At 37.1% G+C, this 19,543-nt stretch overlaps 1 protein-coding gene across 5 annotated transcripts in view; it reads right to left on the bottom strand.

Annotated features, from left to right (window-relative positions):
* LOC135291198 (guanine nucleotide-binding protein G(q) subunit alpha-like) overlaps positions 1-19,543 on the bottom strand; it is a 118,458-nt gene that overhangs the window by 81,120 nt on the left and 17,795 nt on the right. The window contains exon 1 of one of the 5 annotated variants that reach the window (XM_064405223.1): positions 1,802-1,822. The exons of the other annotated variants lie outside the window; for them this stretch is intronic. The gene's annotated coding sequence lies outside the window, so the exon portion shown is untranslated. Of the gene's footprint in view, positions 1-1,801; positions 1,823-19,543 lie in introns of those variants that run through there. 5 annotated transcript variants of the gene reach the window in all.

The raw sequence follows: 19,543 nt of genomic DNA on the forward strand, positions 1-19,543 counted from the left end.
TGCCTTACCACCTTCACACGTAAAGAATTTATTCCAATATCTTGTGTAAACCTACCCTCTTTAATTTTAAAGCCATTTATCCTTGTGCAATCACTACATGTCCTCGTAAAAGCCCCTCTCCAGGTTTCTTGTAGGCTCCATTTAGGTAACACAAGGCTGCTAGATCATCTCCCTAGAGACACTGACTGGTATCAACTTGTGCTTTCTACAGCCTCATCCATTCATTATAGAACAAGTTAAAATATAAATCATGGCAATACATTCTTAAAATTTTACCATTTACCATAATAAACAAAAACAACACTGCGTAACAGCCTCAACAGGACCCTTGAGTGGGCCTGTTTCACTGGTGAAAAGAAGAAAACCTTTAATTACGTAGGAAAACCTTTAATTACGTAGGAAAAAATCTACATATTCTTCTGAGAGGATATGAATGCCTTATGGGCTCTGCTAACCACTGCTTCTACCACCATCATTCTCCAGCAGATACAAGACAAGAGCAAAGGTGAAACGGCAGTGTAGTGGATCAGCAGAATGGACCAATGGGGGATAAAACTATACTGAGACCAATTTTCTGCTGGCTACCACAGCACATTTACATTAGTCAAGTCAGTCCTCTGAAGCCAGATATATACTATCTTCAGATCTCTCAGAAAACTCATTAGGCCACACAATGTACCTGAAACTCAGTCATAATCAGAATACCACCGCCACACTCCCTCATCTTTTAAAAAAGATTACTTTCAACATTTCCTGCCCCACACCCTCTCCAGTCCTAATATAATTCCTTGTCTAGTACTTTGGTGAGAATTGAATATTGGAATTGAATAAAACCCCCACACTCCTGATTCAAGCACACACCTTGGTTGGTCATCTGACTTTTAAACTTCTTCTCAGATAAAATCAACCTAATGAATGAAAAAAGATTAACTGTCTTCTAAAAATAATAAAGAAACGTCTGTAACAGTGACGAACTCTTCACAGAGGAATTATCAAAATTTGTAAGAGCTTAGCATCTTGAAAATTGAAAAATTCTGAAAACCTCTGTGTTTTTTTTCCTTGAAATGTTAATAGCTACAACTACCAGAGATCTGAAAGTACTTCCAGCATTATTACATCTACCAGCAGAATCAGGAAAGAAGCCAGGTTGCTTAAATGCAGAGTAGATCCTTCTGCATGCACTTGCACCCAGATATATAGATATCACATACAATTTACTTCTCCTGGTACACATCCTGCAAAAATCAAGCCATAGAATGTTGAAATGAAACATTCTTTGCTCTGCAAAACTTAAGAAAAAACCTTTAAACATGGTTTATTTTAAATAGGTGACAATGCAGCTACTGGCAGAGAGGTTTCAGAACTTGTAGTGACTGACAAAGAGGATACAGGAGACTAATTTAAAAGAAAAACAACTGTAGAAGCCTAGAATGACAAGCCTTTCCTTTGTATGGCTGTTCTGCACTTGTTTTTGCATTTCTCTGCATTGCAACTTTAAAAAAATCTTAGGTATAATGTCTTCAGATCAAATATGAGACTGGATTTTAACTAAGCCAAAAAACATACCATTCTCTAAGCAAAATTCACACTGGCATCTCTTAAACAGAAACACTGCTTAACTACACCTGATAGTGGTATTTTCCCCAAGTTTGACATATGAAAAGGCATGAAAAACCTGCTATTTTACTGTTTGAAATTTTATATTTAATTAGATAGAAGAGGATCACATTCTTAAAATGTAAGGAAGGAGAAAGCCATTGAAATTCACTACCCTGTTAGTCAACTATATGCACACACTTACTAGGAGCTGTCAAAACAACAGTGTGTACATTTGCAGAAAACTGGCGTTCATCTTGGGGCTTGGATGCAGAAAGAAAGCCTACAAGTACCTAGAAAGTGAAGATTCATGGGTAAAGGTGGAATCAACATCCTACACAGATGAGCATAACAATACTATAACCACAGTTTCATCAAACATTTACTCAGACAAAGCAGTTGGTTGTACACTGCCTTATAGATTTACAGCAAAGGGGAACAATCAGCCTTATCAGATAGTAAATAGCAGAGTAACTCCTAGGAGGAGTGAGAGGTAAAACAGTAATATAGAGGTAATGCATGAAAAGAAAAATACTTGATTTCACTTAAAGTTATACTTCACTTGGAAGAAAGTTTGATGTCCTCTACGCTACCACTAATTCCGTGATAGAGAAAACAAAAAAATATGGTTTGGTCAGTTGCTATTCTAGCAGTGGAATGCAGTGGGATCACATTTCTGCTGAAACCAAATATGGGTAAATGAAAACATAAAACTGTGCAGAATTCAGGCCTTGGACCAGCTTGGCTTTGTAGGTGACAAATCAGTTAAAATGTAGTATGGAATGCATGAAGATCCTCCCAGGAACTGAAGCAAAGAAGCCAGTCTGTCCTACCACTTAGAACAACAGCTTTCAGGCCCACAGTTGAAGGCTACTGCTGAGAGGGATATTCACTTGATACGACTGTAGAAAAACTCCCAGAGGTGGAGGTGAAATTCCCCAGCTCACCCTGCAACATGTGTCTGTCCAAGTTCTGGAGCAGAACTAGACTATCCTTTCTCCATCAAAAGAAAGCAGCAAGGCCAGTGAAATGAGGAGGCTCCCACACAAACACTTCAGTCCATCTGATACAGTCATGCACCTAGGCAGACTCTGCTCTGATCCTGACATTTTATGAAGAGATCCTTACCTCTACAACAGCCTTAACCATCACCTCTGCCAACCGTTGCCACAACTGAGTTGACCTGCTTCAAGCTGGTACAGCTATTGTTCAGGCAGTCCTTTTTAAGTGAAGACTGCTAGTACTCTATGAACTTTTTTCCCTATTGCTTAAAAAGTATTATCCCCATGACACTTTATCACTGTATCATACCTCTTGAAAGACACATAAGTACCAACCTATACCTCCAACCAATTTATACTACCCCAAGTTAATAACTGAAACTGACCATTTTCACATGGAAACACCGAAGAATTTCAGTGACAACTCATCCAGAGGCATGAAGAGAATTTCTGTAAGTCCTGATAATGGATACAGTAGGCATATTAATATTTTTCACAAAATGAACAGTAGAACAATTATATTTTTCTTGTGTGATTATATAACTCATTAATTGACATTAATAGATTAAACCTTACAAGAGTTGCTTGATGTTAGGAAACATTTCAAAGGCATTTGATTTAGAGTTACAGAAAAGCCTATGAAACAGGAAAGCATCTCAAGTTTCAAGCAAAAAAAAAGCCAGAAAGACAATTAAGTTGTCCTGAAGTCTGTTCCTACATCAATAGCACCATGTTTTGCAGCTATGTTAAAAACTGAACAGAGTAACTACAAAAAGCCAAACTAGGTGGGAACCCTAGTGATGGCATTTTGAGATTTAATAATGCATAGGCTGAAGTTAAGAACCACTTAGAAAAAAATGGGAGAGGGGTACATGTTGTTCTATTGCCAAGTGTTTGCTCCACTGACACAATATCTTTAATTTAAAATCACTACACAATCTTTTTACTTGTTTTGCTTAAAAGGCACATTTGCATATTCCACTTGCTTTTAAAAAAAGAGTAAGCATATAATCACTTCAACATTCACTAAATTATCTCCTCTGTATCATTTCGGTAATTAATAAACATTTCATTAAGATGACTGTCAATACTCTACACAATATTATTTCATGAATTACTAATGGAACAACAAAAAAGAGCAAGACAAGAAAGTATTTATTCCAAAAAAGGACAGATAGAATTTTATGAAGTAGCTCATGAAGTAGATAATTACCTCAAATAAGGAATATGAAACATTTACATTCATGTAGAGCAATTTGTTTCAAGAATAATCTTTAATATCTTAAATATTTATGAAAAACTAAGCAAATGTTATCCATTACAAATATTACTAAAGTGGTACCATCATTTCCTTGCCTACACGATTGAAATTGTATTAATCATCTTCCTTTAAAAAAGGGAAAGAATACCCGCCATTATGTGGACAGCTAGTCTGAGTGCCTCCTACAGAAGAAAAATCCTCTTACAAATTTAATCTGGTTGTTTTTGAGACTATAATAGTCATTCTAGTGCAGCCGCAAAACATAGAGAACCAATATACCCATCCTCACTGTACAAGTGATGCACTCAAAATAGTTAAAATTACTACTATAATAAAACCTAAGACAGATACTGAATCACTGAAAAACTGGAAGGAAATGGAAGATAGAATTGAAACACAAAAGTCAGCTGATGTTCTGCAGTTTCTTAATTAATATTAATTCAAGCTTTTTTGTGAACCAGAACCTCCAACTCTTTTACAGAAAATGCAGTTAATCAAATACATCTTTGTGCCAGATAATCAAAACTACACAGCAAAACTACTATTACACAGCTAGGCACAGCTCATTACTGTAAGTCAGCATTCTCTACCCCACACCTTCAATTCAGAAAAAACCCTAAACTGTAAACCCACCCTAAACCCACCCCTAAACCAAAAAACCCAAACCAGCAAGCCCCCCCCCAAAATCAAAATAACCAGACAAATCAACAACAAAAACAACACCACCGCCTAAGCCCCCACCCAACAAAATAGAATCTCCTTCTTAGCTTTTATAGCTACAAACAGATAATTGTCACCATTTTAGAAGTATCTTATTATGATTTAGGTGTAATTCAGAAGCAAGAAAGCAAGAGAAGAGATAAACTGGGTGCCTTCACAGAGGACAAGTAATTCCTCAAGAATTCACACAGCTTTATAAATGGGTTCAAAGCAGGACAGGATCCCACCTTGTGTGACCTTCTCCTCCCTTCTCTTGAAGGATCCCTCTGATAAACCACAGACTCCCTAAAGAGAATCAATTCTTTCCAGTCTGTGCTTAATTTTCCATTTTCTGTGGTTTGGAGCAGCTTCGACAAATTCTGCCTAAAGAACTCATCTGTGCAGAAAAAGTGTCACAAATCAAATTTCACCATCAAAAATATTTTCTTGATGCTACTCTCAACTCAACTGAACAGCAAACTGTTTAAAGTCAGTCTGTTGGCTGCTGCTCTTCCAATGGAAATGTTATAAACAAAACCAGAAACAAACATCAGCATTCATAAAAGAAGGTATCATACAAACTCTTACCTGCCTTGCACAGAGGAAAGGCAAAATCTGTCTTTACAACCTTGTGTGTGCTTAATTTCAAATGAATGTTTATATGAGGGTGTTGGAAAGCAGACTCCAGTAGATTCCAAGGCACAAGCAAGTCAAAATTGATAATTTATTATGTACTTTGAGATCAGTATAATATACAACTATTTATAAATCAATATGTATGTTTTCTGTAAGCTATGTATTAAAAGAAAATAGTGGCAATATGCTGACCACCACCTGATTTTCTGTGAAAACTACCTTAATACTAATTCAATAGAGACTGGGTTTAGGGTTTAAATCTTTTATGTTTCCTTCATATTACACCTACAATTTATCATCTCTGCACATAAATTGGACTGAAAATGATGGGGGCTGAGAGAGGCCATATAACTCCACATGTCCTGCAGGTCTCCAGGATGATTCTCCAGGAATTTCAGTATGAGATTTAAGTTTCCCTGCACTCCAATAAAAGGCTTGAGTTAGCTCTAAACTTTTACTAAGGAAGATACATAAAATTTATTTACCTAATAATTAAGACTTTCAGGTTTCTTTCACCTTCTGTTACTCAGAGGGATTATGAACAGATAAACACAACTCCGATTCCTGCCAACTCTGAGAGACACTATTTCAGGGACAATATAACACTATGATTAATCAAAAGCACAGATAAATACTGGTAGTATTCAAAATTGCAATAGTTTTCCTTTATTTTTATTATGGAAGGGAAGAAAATACCTTAACCACTTTAAACCCTATGTCTTCAGAAAAAGTGCTTTTCATGTCTAATATAAGGCAATGGAGTTTGGCCATCCATGTTTCCCCCATGCCAAGGGCAACCATTCTTGTACCATACAGAAAACTGCAGGTGAATATTTCTTTATTGATACATTCTATCTGCAAACATAATTATCATGCACAAGAACGTATCAACAAGACAACAGCTGTATTTACCAAGCACACAAAGCCTTATAGTTTGCATGTTCTGCATGTTCTTACCAAAGTAAGGTATACTTAGAAATTCTGTGACCTGTTTTCTAATCTGTGTTTTAAAGAAGTACTGTAGTACTCAGAGTATATTAGATGCACATTTGCATCCATCTGAAATACCAATATGAAACAGTATATGATTTAACAATATGTTACCAGCAACTAAGTCCAAAAACATGAAAACACCCTTTCAAAAGGTTTTTTTAATAAATAATATTTATTCTATTCTATGTTTGTGAGCTCTACTGTGAAAGCCTGATACAAACTTTTGACCTACTACTCATACAAAAAGGCTCCATCCCAGAGGTGGAAGTACACAGTACAGCATTTTCCTTCTCAAAACGTAGAAATGCATACACATGAATTGCTTTGCTGTAACAAAACTAGTTTAAATATGAATTTACTGAAAACAAGTCATATGAGTAATAGCACATTTGTTATGATCCAATATTTATCTCAAGTAACATTTCTGATGGCAAATCTTATTATCTGAAATTAGAAACTAAGAACAGCAACTGTTTTGTAGCATTTTGGTACATTTTTTCCTCAAGAATGGTTGGCCATTGCTTCCAAGAATGATGATCACCCCAGTTCCAAGTTTAGTCTAGATATCATGAAAAACTCCTTCCAGGGGAAAACCACAAATGAATGAAGAAAACCTCTTTGCTTTGCCACCTTTTCATATGTCCTTCATTCATGCCAAAGAAAGAACATTTTCATATGGATTGACATGACTTAAAAGAAAGAATGGAAAGCAAATCGTGCTGGTTCTTCTTACACATGAAGAGAATAATATTTTCCCCACAAAGCTATTTGGGATCTTTCTGGTTTAGGTTATGTACTCCTCAGAAAGACTTTCAAGCTGTTCGCTTGGTCTCTTCTGCATTTGCTTCTTTGCTGCTCATGCTTCAGAGCTTTCTCTGACCTCTGTACTGGTATGATAACATGACAGCTGTTGGTGAACATCTAATTAGACAAGAGTCTAACTTACCAGGGTAACTATCAAACTGACACTAAAAACATAAAGGAACTATGTATCAAATGTTGGTAGGGAGATAACAGTCAGACAGCTTCCCTGGTCCATTCACAGGCAGCACTAGACTCAAGACAAAGGTCTCTTTCAAGCCTCAAATACACCGGCAGCACAAAAATGATGAAGTAGTTTTTGCTTTAGTCTAACTGCATACAAACAAGTACAAATAAAGTGCAGGGTCTTGCAAGCAGAGCCCTGAACTGACTGCAGTAAGGAATCAGCTGAGGTAACGAACAGTTTTTTTTAATTTTACATCTTACAAGTGTATTACACATTGTGTATCTTCCTGGTTTCCCTAATGAACACATCTTGAGAGCATCATAAAGGAAATACTTAATGGTATAAGCGAAAGTTTTACAGCAAGTACTTCTCTCTTGCATTTAACCCGCTTCTCTCATGCTACTGCGAAGGCGCTGCTCCTCCTTCCGCAGGGAGGCTGAAGAGGGGGTGGAACTGAAACCCACCGCCACCTGGTCTCAGGCCCTCTCACTGAATGAGCACCCAATTCACTCCCACACATCACCAACCCAGTTACTCCATTTGGGATATCACTGTCATTTAATGCTGACCCCAGCATTAAACTGGAAGGAGGGTGGAGTGGAGGGAGCTCAGGTATTTTATAAGGAACAAAGAAACTTCCTAACAGAAAATAGAATGGGCACACAGCTTCAGCAGACATTGGCTGCTGGGAGAGCAAAAAAGGAGGTGAACTGGGGAGCACAAAGGCAAGTCCAGTGCAGAGACTGCTTTCAAATCAGCAGCTGTAAGTAACCCTGGGAAGAACTTTTGCTACCCCCTAGAAGGCAAAGCTCCTCCTGGCTGGCCTTCACCCCATGGACATGGCAGGCCTTGGAGCCTAGGAGTGTTCCTCTTGCTGGCCTCCTTCCATGTGCAAGTATCTCTGAGGCTATGTAGCAGCCATTAGAAAGACCATCCCCAAAAGACCTGTCCCTTACTACAGGCAGTGTTCCTTCATCTCTTCACCCCCAAGGCGCACACAGAGCCCAGCAGGACTGACAGACATGATAAGAAGCTCTGGCACAGCAGCTCTGCAGTAAAAACACGTTACTCCATTTTTATTTTCATCCCACAAATATGTGGGAGGCTCAAATGCTGTGTCTGTGTTCCTCTTGTTCCTACATTCACAGGGTTGCTCACAACTTCTATGTGTTTCTCGGTGCACAGCAGCAGGGGTGTGCACATAGGCTGTGAAATCCAGGCAGGGTCCAAGGCCAAGCCCACTTTAAATCCACCCAGAGAGAAGCACAGTTCCAGATATTGTGGCACATTTCCTGCAGCTTAATGGTCCTGCAGACCATTCTTAACTTGAGAGTGCTTTTTAACTGCTACTTCCCCTGGAGAGTCACAAGTTTTTGAGGGTTTTTGCTGTCCTCTCATATTTTATGTCTTCTGAAGTATTCCAAGAAGCCATACACTAATTAAGCAGCTACTCCAAAATGAAAGTAGACCCCTTGTACACTTTTTCCTCCAACAAGGAGAGAGGACCTGGGCAAGTCAGCTCATTAGCTGGATAGCAGTGACACAACTGGTATATTATTGTAGCTCTTATTTTAACAATTTCAAATCTAGCAAGTTTGGAATAACACTGAAAAAGTAAAGATTGAACAAATCATGTTCTAATCATGTTCCTTCCATATTTTAATATAAATACCACTTATGCACATACTTTCATGTGCATACATACACAGAGAAAGTGACGAAGGCTCTAAAGACATAAATATACCACTGGCACTCTCTGAATTTAAGAAATCAGGTCAAGGGTAATATTAGCAAAGAACAATTTTATAATTAAAAAAAATATAATTAGATTCTCCACACTGCCCCCCCCCCCCACCCCAGACACAAAAATCCCTGCTTTTTGTTATGACAAAAAAAAAAAGTAAATCAAATAGCTAAGTTCTGAGAGGACATGCTTGCTAGCTTTACACATGACATCATATAGGTATTTCCACACTTAGTACGTGACAAATGCAGCATTCTCTTAAGATGCTGCATTTGCTCAAGCAAATAGATGAAAAATTGGAAAAAACTTTATGCTTCCGCAAAATGAGAGATGAAAACTACTACTGGGTCAGTAAGAACATGGACTATCACAGTCAGTAAGAACAGGGACAAGCAGGCAGATTTCACGGTCAAAGTATCTGGTGCCATCATCTTGCATTTGCATTTTTAACAGCATCGCTTTGGTATGGCTGAACTGTATGACATTTTAATGTTCTGCTTCTCCAGCAGGGAAAGTCAGGTGGCACCACTCTGGAGTACCACAGTGTCACAGAGAGAGCATTCATGGCTTCTGCCCCTTCAGACTGCCCAGACAGGGCCCAGTTCCCATGCCACTGACCTGCTCAGATGAGCAACTTCAGCAGCTCAAAGGAAGAGTTTCCAGTCACATCTCTGACATGCCAAAACAGACAATTACATGACTTGTTCTCTTCAAGAGAAACTTCTGATCCTCCTTATAATAACCTTGTTGCTGAAGTTACATATTTATTTAGACCTGATTATATAATCTGATTATATACCAGATTGTTACCTACTCTGAAAGTTTTTAGATTTTTCTGTATTTTTATTCACTTTACACGTGCACCATAAGCAAAGACTGCATTGATTAACAAATAACTACTTTTTACTTATAAAGGTAATAAAACCCATAAGATAATTAACACTCAGAACTCAGTTAAAATTGTAGATAAGCAACACACCTTCCTGAGTCACAGGGAAGTACTGTTTTGCTGGACAGTCTTACAGTATTAGAAGAAATCTCCAGAAATCCATGAACTAGATAGCATCTGAATTCAACAAAACAACTACTGTTTTACTTAAACATCATCTACTCTAGTCAATAGCATGTACCACCTAGATGTGGATATATAACTTAGGAAATGTCACCTCCTTTCTTTCCTAGAGTTGCCTCATTGCTCTGACCTCTTCTGAAATTACATGTGGCTTTCTGTTTAATGAAAGTCCACATGCTGTTCATTTGCATTTAAGTAAATTATAAATTATAAATCCTGGTTCATCAGAGAGAAAGTTCTAAATTCACTTAATATCCTAAGTAATTGGACTTTCTACTGTGATGGGTTCTTGTTTTACGAACATTCACGTAATTCTGGTTTTCACTTGTACTGGCATCTGGTTTCAAAAAGATTGCATTGAATACACTTCCAGCCACTTTCAGTCCTATGGCAAAAGACACTCAAGAGCAATGATAACACTATGAATCTGTTCCTGTTCTTATTTAGTACACCAAAACAGAAATGAATTTAACTGACAGGGCAAAGAACTGTAACACAACTGCAGTGCATGAGGTGGCAGGGTGAAGGACTAGTTACTATTTGCCATTATTTTTCTTTCTAGAGGAAACTTTTACTTCCAGGAAGTAAACATTTATTTAACAAGTCATTCTTTTGCACAATAGTCAAATAAGAAGTATTTGAGTCCAAATCTTTATGTTTTAGGCTATTAAAATGCTATCCACCAAGACAACATTATAATTTTTTAAAATTATTATTTCAGTTCAACTAAAAAACCCCACAACAAAACAACCAAGGGTATATCCAGCTGTCACCACAAACCAGAGTTAACCATACAAAGCTAAACGAGAACTTCCTTACAACAGCCACAATGGTATGATGCTAAAAGATGATTATATTTGACACCTCCATATTTACTTCTACTTTTCTTTTTATACCCTTGCAGTAATAATAAAAAACAAAACAAACATTCCCACTGCCCTGACTTCTTCTGGACTCACACTTACAGTCAATTTTGCAATTTTTTAAAAACGCTTTTTTTGGTAAAATGTAGTCATTGACCCCTTTTGTATAAGGTTGGAGTGTCTGAAAACCTGTAATGAAAAACTCTGGGAAATCCAACAGAAGATTTTTCATAATCTTTTTTGTTAACGGGCTTGTTCTAGGAGAAAGAAAGGCAGGCAGAAAGCAACAACATGCAATAGCTTACATGACTAGAAAATAGCCCACACCTTTTAGATATTTCTAAAAAATTCCCATGTCGTAACACCCCTATTGTTCTAAAATAGGAGAAATAAAACTCTGAAATAAAGTTGATTTTATGAACAGTACAAATGCTGAAAACACTAACATTTTTCAAAACAAAAAATAGAGACAAACACCATTTTCCTACACTAACATCACAATTTCTAAACCCCTCTACATAGCTTTCACTACTTGTCTGCATAACATGCAAAATCAGCACCAAGCACAAAGGTGCATGTCTTCACCCAAACCCTCCAGCAGCTGTCCAGCCTCATCCCACAGGTTTCTGTACTGTGAAAGCCAGGAGAGGAGAGCGGTGCGTGGCCAAAAGAACTTCTGCCTAGGACATGACAGTGGGAGCTGCCAGCCAGCTCTCCCCCATCAGGCACAGCTTGGCCCTTAGGGAGGGAGTACCAGGAAAGAGCCCTTCCTCCACTCACTAACTAGAAGCTGACAAGGCAGCTCCCTATAAAGGTCATGGTGCAGAATTTATTTCTGGAGAGTTTTAATCTCCTTCCCCACCCTTCAAGTACAAGCAACATAGAGCTATTTGGCTGCTGTCACACTGATGAGCAAGAGGTATCTGAAAAAGGACAAGGACGACACTTTCAGCACCAGCAGCCAACCCTGTGTCCACGCTTTGTAACACTTATTTTCAAGACAATGGGAAGCACAAGACAATGTGATAACCAGGGAGTTCTGAACTATACTTCTTTTTTCCTCTGATCAACTGTCAGGTGTTACGATATTTTGCTGACTCCACCTGTCTCATTTGTCAAAAAAAAACAAAAAAGAAAAAAAGAAAGGAAAAGCCCAGTTGTTTCAATATGTGTCTTAGCCTACAGATTCAATCACTACTGGAAGCCTTTAAGCATTAGTAAAAGGTTAACCACTGCACTCTCCCAGGCAGTTGAATTACGTGTACACATCCAGTATAATCAACACCTCACAATAATTACCAATTATCTAAAACATTAAAAAGCATTTGCCATGAAGAAGCTGCAGTCAATTTTCTCTTTTAACATGATCTCCAAAATCATGTATGCATTCTGACATTTATTGCACGAGGAAGGATGCTCCTCTAACCTCTGCCACATGGGAACAAGTTCCATAAAAGACAATTGAAGTGTTTTGGGGATGGTCTTTAATTTGTTGCAGTTCTGGGGAAATGTTATCTACCAAACTCTAGGTTTCTCAACTCAGACAAAAGCAATTTAGTTGACTGAAATATGCACTTAAAGACTACTTTCTCACTATGGCTGACAAAAGAATAAAGGTATGGAAATGTGTTTTAGACAATAGCTCAGTGAATCCCAGATGCCCTGTGCTATTTCCCAATACAAAATCCAAGATGAATGTTTCTGCTGAGATAAATATGAATCCTTTTTGACTGTCATCAGAGATCACTTATTTTGTTGGTCAAGTTTTCTCATGCCATCTTAACAGTTTTCTTTTTCTAAAGATGAAGAAAAATAACTTTAAAAGGCTTCTGCACAAATTTTCAAACACTAGTAATTTTGTCAAGTATCATGTAACTTCACTTCAAACTGCCAAATTCTTTCCTTCCCCAACAAAAAATCTGGTAAGTCAGAAAATTAAGAGGGATTCCTACACTTTAATACGAAATTTTCAAACTGTGAAAATCACAAAAAGAGAAATTTGAGTTGTGAGTGCAAAATTGTTCCTGCAATCTAAGTTTGCAGCAGAAAACAGGAGAAAATGCACACTATTTGCATAAAAATACGGATTTTTACACTATGCAGCTTACAGTCAATAACTAAATTTCAGCTACCAGAACTACAAAAAAGAAAGGCAAACCTTGTTGCAACTAAGAGGACCAAAGGTATGTTCAGGGTATTTGCAGGGAAAAAATTTCAAACAACCTACCACCCCTCCCCAGCTTTGCTAGCATTACCTTCCTCTATATACTGATTCCTCTGATGTCAGTAGTAACAAAAAAATCAATCATATTTCAAAGAAATTAAGTTACTGAAGAGTCTGGAAAAAGAAATTAAAGAAAGTGATAATGACCTCAGGAAAGGTTAATCATACCCATCCCCCCCTATTATTTCCTGTGATCCTTATTAAGGATTTTTTCTGCCATCCTTACTCTTCAAGTAGTCCCAACAGATTACTGCAAACTATGGCCTTATTAATATGAATGAGGGTAAAAAACTGAGAGTAGACATAAAGTATACTGCACACCTATTTTATTAATTTTAGAAGTATTCTTGGAAAACAAGGAAGAGGAATAAAGAGCACCAAACGCTTTCCAAAATTCTCTGCCTATCACTTAATAACCAAAGTACCTAAAAAATTTCTTAAGATGGGAGACAGTCTAAGGACAGTTACCATGGTGTGACCAGTTACCAGTGCCCCACAGTGGTTTTTGTGTGGGTAACTTCATTTACATGCAAATGTCAAGTTTTATCAAACTGATTTGTTAGTCCTTCTTTATTTCAGTAAATCTTGCTGCACTAAACAGCTAATGAGAAGATTAAATATCTTTAAACACTGTCATAAAAAGTGACTTCACCTATGTTATACCATATTAGCAAATGAAGAAAAATGTAATTGAAGAATGAAGTATATAACTTTATAGAAACTAATTTATTTTTAAACTAAAGTATCAGATGAAAGTAGAAGATGACTTAAACTTTTACTAATTCTCTGATTCTATTCTACTGCAGCCCTGCTATTACAAGTTTATTATTAACCTGCTTTTTAACTTCTACCTGAGAAACAATTCTTTGGCAAGCTATTTCGTTATACCACACAACTAGGTGTACAGGTCATGATCCCATTCCTTCTCAACACAGAGGTGAAACATATATTTACCTGAATGAGAACATTTCAGCACAGCGTGGTCACACTCGTTGTGTGTGATGTCCCAGTCCTCTGAACAGTTCCTTATGAATGTGTTTATGTTACTGCTGTTAATTCTTATAACAAAAAAAGCACTCATTCTAGTCACTAAACATTCAAACAGACCAGTTACTAATGCCTTGTTTCTTAACTGCTTTTAAAGACTACTGGTACGTAATCAATAAGCACCAATTTCACCACTATTTTTCTTGAGGTTTTTTTGCCTTCCTATAAATCTCACCTGCATGCCAGATTTTAGTGAGACTTAGAAAAAAAATCCACATACCATTTTTCTACATGAGCTATCCATTTCAAAACAGTTATGAAAATGTTACCTTCATTGTTGTTTTGCATACTTGTGATTTTTAAAATAAAATGCCATATCAAGAATAATCCCAGTGCAGAGAAGGTGCTCCATTCTGACCACATCTCCACATACTGCCATTTGGATTTATTCAAAACTCTGCTTAGAAGCAATCCATGATCACACACATTCCTTTTTGACTCCATACCCTCCACAAGAAGTTTTGTTAGGCTATTTTCAGTAAAAGACAGATACTGTGACAGCAACCTGTGAAGAAGTAAGTGCAGATGCAATGACTTGTACATCTTGTACATTATACTGTGTATAGACTTCCAATAACCCGAAAACTTTTTCTCTCAAGACATGACTGCAGGCCATCTAGCATTTGATAAAATCTGGAAGGCATGTGAAATTTAAAATAAAAGTTCTTCATCTTCAGAGACCCAAATACTATGGCCTAAAGCCAAAATTAAGTACCTTAAATCCTTCTCTTCCCTCGCACAGGTATTTTATGAATCACCAAGACTGAAATGCAACCATTTCTACTTCTGTAGGAGAACAATATACAAACTTTATGTTGGAAGGCACCTATAGCACTGGGTTTCAGACTGCAACTAACGAAAGCCACTGCATCACCAACGTAACTTCCTAGGACAAGGAGACAGCTCCTCTACATCAACTACTGATGCATGGCTGTTGATTCATATGCAATACTGTACACAGGACTTAAGACTGTACAATCATAAACCAGTTATTAAACAAAAATACTGATTTGACTTTTGCAAGGAAGGATTGCTGACATAATGCTACATGAATACATGTGTCTTTTTGGATATTTTACCAGCAATTTCAATTAGAATCTAACGCAACATCATGATCTGTTTGCTTGAACATCTTTCTAATGAAATAAGCTTTCCAAAAAGTAAGTCTGTACAAATAAACTTCCTGTCTCTTTACTAAATTAAAACTTTCCTTCCCAATTTTACTGGCAGCCAAAAATCTCCTGAGGAATGTGCAAAAGATAACTGTACATCAAGTTGAAGATATCTAGATCAGTTTAAAGGATGAAAAAGTTCCATATGGAGTAATTTTAGAGACCTAAAACCAACACATGGGAAAGCCAGCATCAAACCTCTCATTCTAATGGCTCTGTTGTGCAGCTACATAAAATCTATGGGTCAAAATTATTTTAAAGGTTGCATGAATATACCTGCAGGTGCAAAGAGAGACAGAAGGATAGCTATTCTTTTGCTTCCAGAAGAAAAAAGACAGCCTAGAAGGACTGTATTTTTCCCTTCTCAATTCCTTATTTTTAAGATCAAAAACATATGTTAAAATCTGTTTTTCCAATGCTTCTGTTGAAGAATATTGCTATGAATTGACAGTAGCTGTTACCATGAACTGAAACAAAAAGTTAAATCTAACAAAAAGGACTGATCATTTAGATGTTAACAAACACACTGCCTAACCAAAGAAGAAACACTTCTTTGATCAATTAGTTATGTTACAATTTAAACTTACTGCAGGGTCCAACATCAAAAGCAAAGCAAAGGGGGAGCAAAATGTCATTAATGGTTCAGACAATTTAGAACAAAAAAATACCATGAAGAGGACAACTTAATATAAGTTTTTCACATACTGGACTAATTACTACTGGCACTAAAACACAGAAAGAGAGTAAGTAGCTCATGTTCTTCATGAAAATCAGACTTGATCAGAAGCTGTTTCTCAACATAAATCAATCTATGTCAAAGAATTAATATTTCCTTATCTCCCAGCAGTTATAGGGAAAGGAAAATTCCCAAGGTGAAATACAAGTTCTATCAGTTTCATGCAAAGTAGCAGCCAACTGCCAAGACCAGATTCCTTTTCACGTATACAAAATTCTGTTGGGAGGTTCTTTGCAAGCATAAATCCCTTTTCAGTTGAAACACCCCCAGCATCTTGGAAAATCAGACTTATAGAATCACTTAAGTTGGTGATCTTCAAGGCCTTCTCCAAGTCCAACCATTAACCTAACAATGCCAGGTCCATCACAAAACCACATTCCTAAGCACCCTCCAAGGATGCTGATTTGATTGCTTCCATGAGCATCTTGTTCTAGTGTTTGACAACCCTTCCCATGAAGAAGTTTTTACTGATACCCCATATAAATCTCCTCCAGCACAACTTGAAGCCATTTCCTCTTGTCCTATTACTTGTTACTTGGAAGATTAATCCCCACCTTGCTACTACTACTTTTGGGTAGTTGTAGAGACCCCCTGTGCCTCCTTCTCTCCAGGCTAAACAACTAACCTGTAGACACAGTGAAGCTCCCACCTGAAACCATCTCCAGAGTGTCCCTGTGGGTAGACATATACTAGTGTTTATTTCAAAACTGTTCTTCTGAACCTGGCTTAAACTTCCTCAACTCCTTCATGGACTGTGCTCTTTCCCATTGCTATCAAAGTATTCCTAAGTGAGGACATGGATTTCTTTAGAATGAAACCAGCAAAAACTGATGTTAAGAACCACAACTAATGCATTCTAACTACAAACAGGCATTCAGTCCCTAGGATCAGATTAGACCTAGCTAAAGCAAAAAAAAAAACCAAAAAAAAAAAAAAAAAAAAAAAACCCAAAAAAAACCAAAACAAAAAAAATAAAAAAAAAAAACAAAAAAAAACAAAAAAAAAAAAAAAAACAAAAAAAACCTTGACTATGGACATCAGATTCTCCACACCTACTGTTTTACCCTAGAGACCTACTCTCTACAGTATTTGCTAACTTAGAAATAGCCTTTGTCTGCACTCCCTCACCTATCACCACAGGGATAGTAACTATGAACCCTATGGAGGTGACAGAATGACTGATTAGCTACCAGGTGGGCAGTGTTTTGAAAATCTGCAGTGCTATGTAGCTATTCCCTCTTATTACAAATACTCTTGTGCATCCAAAAAGACAGCAGTGTATAAACAAGAACCTATCTGGAACACCCTTGGTTTCTCTACAGCATGACTTTGATCCACTTGCTGAAACCACTCTGGTGACAGCAGGTTTATTTTGTGGAACTCAACAATGATCTGACATGTCCAGTCAAAGTGCATGCATTGATTATAGCTAGGATGCTGTTCAGTTCAGCAGAAGTCTGCCTGTGGAAATACAACTCTGGGCATATATAGTATAAGCTTTTCTGTATCTTAAAAGGTTATTCAGTATTTATCAGTCAGGATCCAAAAACCCATGAACAACAAAATGACTCCTCAATACTACTGCTATACACAACAGAAGCAACAAGCACCTACTGTTGTTCTCATGCATCTCCTGCTTACTTATTCTTGCTTAATAAAACAAAAAAAAACAATGTAAAGAATCTATTAAAAAGTACTTTAGGGATGGCAATTTTTATTAATTACTATCTTTCATGTTTCATTTTGGCACTGTATTTATGCTTCCATAGTTCCTTACTTCCTAGGCTTTGCAGTATGGCAATGGCCCCCGAGGGACTCACTTGAGGAGTCAGTCTACCAGAACAGCCTCAAATAAAGTGTGAGGACATTTTCTCTGCTTCAAAATACAACTACAGGAGAAAATAACCCTTTCTACTTCAAACAGGTTTCTGCTTAGCTTAGTCATATAAAGAACTTCAATCACCTTCTCTTGTTTGGCCAAATCAGTTTGAACTCCCAGTTTCAACCTCTCAAGAAAGATAACCTACTGTCCAACTACACTACTATGTGTCATGCATCCATGTGTTGAAAAGCAGGATGTATTGTCAGATGAAGGAAGGAAAGTGGTCACATTCTCACCCTTGATCAAAAGTTAGACTCAGCTTCTGATCCTGTCAGTTCTAGCTATTTAGGCACATGCTTACTCATTCATTCAGTTCTCTCAGGGCTTCTAAATGAGGTCAAAGGATTGATAAGTACCTCAGTGCTCACTGGCAGAGGTCACAGTTCTCTCCAGGAAACCTGCAATCCCTCTGAACAGATTCTTCACCTAGACAGTATGGCACGATGAAGATGAACATAAACCACCAGGTGTCCAAGCATGCCAAAAGTAGCAGTTTGAAAAAAACAGTAACTAAAGAAGCTAGATGTATTGCAAATAAATTAATGAATTTCAATGCTCTTGAACAGATGTTTAGAGGAGAGACAGGACCTTTCATATACACATCCAAAAATATTAGTTAAAATTACTTCCAATTACCAGTATGACTACATGGGTTAGACCAAATAAAAGAGAACATTAAAATACATTTTACAGTAAGGTTTTTCAGAAGAAAAATTAACTACTGGTGCCATCAAAAACGTAAGTAGCTGATTGTACACGATAGAAAGAATGAAAAGGAACTTCTATAAATAGTAACATTTTATGGAATTGTAACACGATGTTCCCAAGATACTAGAATATGAAGTTTAGTTCTGACATTAAGGCAGTATTAGCTAAGACATGAAAAACTTACTACTCCTAGACAAGCATTTCCAGTCCAATGCAAACTAAAATCTGCCTCTTTGGTAGCACTGGTACCTTAGTCTCTTTTCTATCTCAGAGTATTAACTGGATGATGTGCTAGAGGGGGAAACAGCATCACCTATGAAAGCACCAACTACTGCCTTTCTGCTTTCCCTACTTGAAAATTTAATTTCAGTATAACACTTTTCCAAAAAGAAAAGCTATTGTGTGAAGGTAAGATAATGATCCTCGAAGCCCTGAGTTAAAGCCTTATAATCTAGGAAAGAATCATGCATTATGATCCAAACTGTAGTAATTATTTTAAGTGGATCACAGAAAACCAGCAAAATTGGCAACATGCTGTCGTTCCCAGGTAATTTACAGCAACAGAAGCATTACAAAGTAAATTAAAAGAAAAAAAAAGGAAAAACTCAATCAAACCCAACCCTAGATCAGTCTGAATCATGATTCTGTTTGACAAATGATGGTATGGATTCATTAATTGATCCAGGAATAAAGCTTGGTGTCATTTCCAGTATCAATATGAAATGCAATTCATAACACTGTAATTACAAAGAGATTACTGGGCAGAGCAAGCAGCTCAAGATACTTAGTTACAGAGATACCATTAATTTAAGAAAACGAAGAAATACTCCAAGGTGGCTTTCATGTCACAACATAAAATCAGAAAAAATTTTGCTTGCTGATGGACTAAAAAATAATCTACCTTGCTTGCTAAAGGACTGC

The sequence above is a fragment of the Passer domesticus genome, chromosome Z, assembly GCF_036417665.1.
Source record: "Passer domesticus isolate bPasDom1 chromosome Z, bPasDom1.hap1, whole genome shotgun sequence".
Lineage (NCBI taxonomy): Eukaryota > Metazoa > Chordata > Aves > Passeriformes > Passeridae > Passer > Passer domesticus.